Source organism: Centrocercus urophasianus, unplaced genomic scaffold, assembly GCF_019232065.1.
Source record: "Centrocercus urophasianus isolate 14NV4802_14NV808 unplaced genomic scaffold, USGS_Curo_1.0 seq_422, whole genome shotgun sequence".
Lineage (NCBI taxonomy): Eukaryota > Metazoa > Chordata > Aves > Galliformes > Phasianidae > Centrocercus > Centrocercus urophasianus.
This window is the reverse complement of record NW_024885003.1, coordinates 1-2,173: the sequence shown is the minus strand read 5'-3', so window position 1 is coordinate 2,173 and position 2,173 is coordinate 1.

Here is a 2,173-nt window from a genome sequence, read left to right as displayed (position 1 = left end):
GGGCTCTTTGGCAAACCCATCTCAGGGCCTTCGTTTGCAAAATCTGATTCCACAGGGGAGTTAAATGGCTGGAACCACAAGCTTTGCAAGGCTTTGAAAACATGAAGCATGTAACAAAGAATATCAGCAAACCTGAGACATAAGCTTCTCCTGCAGTCACAGTGGCACTGACTCAGGTCCTACCCCAACCGTGCCCAGCACTGCCCCAGATAGCAGCAGGAGCACAGAACATCTTTCTTTCTCCCTGCTGTTCCCTCTGGGACGCTCCCAAACTCCTCACCCCATCTGTAAGGTCAAGAGAAGGACAAAGGATCTTTTGTTCTCCCAGCAGCCCAAGGACATGAAGCAACCTCCATTCAGCAGAACCAAATTTATGCCCTCATTCTCTGCTGATTTTAGCCTGTTTCAGACAGGGACTAGGACAAACTATTCCATGGTTTTGCTGCCCATCTTGATATCAGTATTCTCACTGGGAAATCGGCTCTGGGAAAGTACTGGCTGTGAGCCGTGAACGTCTCCATCCATTTCTGCAGTGACATGCAAAACAAGACAAGGAGTGTGTGAAAGCCCAGGGCATGTCTTTAGCTCTTACAGGAGGTCCTAAGCAGAATTTTCAGCCTGGTTCCTTGCCTCAAAACCGATTTCCACTCCTTCAGAAAGCGGCTGGCGTTCCCACCAGTCAGATCAGAAAACTGGCCATCTCCCTCACATTATTCACACTGAAAACAATGCTGCACATAAGTGTCAAAACCCTTTGAAAAAAATCAGCAGTGAGCAGAGAAATAACAATCCCTGAAGGAGGAAAAGAAAAACCAGGAGGAGAAATTCATAGAATCACTACGGTTGGAGAAGACTCCCAGGAGCACCACGACCAACCCCAACTCATCCCTCAAGCCAACTGCCCATGTCCCTCAGTGCCACATCTCCAGGGCTCCAGAACACCTCCGGGTGACTCCACCACTCTCTGGGCAGTTTGTGTGAATGCACCACCACTATTCTGGAGAAGGAATGTGTCCTGATAGCCGGCCTGAACCTCCTCTGGCACAGCTTGAGGCCATTCCCTCTCATTCTATTGAAATTCCTTGCCCTTCACCCATGTAGTCAGATGTGCTTTGACACAGAGCAACAAGCAAGACTGGGGCTTGCTTTGCAAACTAATCTCATCACTTCCAAGCAGGATTCCTCAGCACAGTGGAAAAATAACTGATTAGATGGTTTACTGTCACCATTACCACATCAGCTAGCTGTACTGCTACCCAGCATTACAGCAGAGGTGCTCAGAGCACAGAGGAGCAGTGCTGGGAGGCGGGCAGCTGGATTCCTGTGCTGCCTGGGGAGTGGTCCTGCTCCGGTTTCCGAGCAGCCTGCAGCAGAGTATTTGAAGTATGAGATAGGAGCTGAGGGAATGCAGACTCAATGACATTGTTGCAGCGATACAAAATAATAAAAACAAAAAGCCAGACGCAAGCCATCAGCTGCAGAAAGATAAGCAGCGAAAGGTGGGGAACCGCTGCAAGGCGCACAGCCGCGGTCACAGCCATGTCGAGAGTGTCTGATTTATTCATGGCACACTTTCTACAGCATCTGCATTTCAGAAAGAGTTCAGCAGCTCCACTCCGCTTTTTCCATTTAGATGCTTGGGTTTTTTTAATTTAGTGGGCCAAAGCAGCATAAACAGTTAATTAACAGCTGTGACTAGCAATAAAATGAGATCACAGCACTGTTCAGAATTAAATTGTTCAGCAACAAGATGACAGCTATTTCTTACACAGAAAATTGGCTTACGATAAGCCTAAATTTAAAAAGAAAAAAAACCACAGACACCAAAAAACATCACACATGCTGAAGTCCAATAACCAAAACTATGGAAGGATTAGGAGGCATTGGTTCAATCAAAGCTATTTCTGCTTTAGCTCAGGCATCCTCCATAGAACCATAGGTTGGAAAAGGCCTCTTAGATCATCTTGTCCCATTCTCAGCTATTGCAGTTAACATAAAAAATGATGTAAACACCCAATTATTTTTTTTTTAATTTTAAATTTATACTGAATGCAACCAAACCCACAGGTCCTGTTTCCCAACCTATTTGGGCTATCTTTCCCCAGTTTCCAGAAATAGGTGTGGACAGCTAACACATTTGGGTTCCCACAACTTTCATTTTAATGGTAATTGT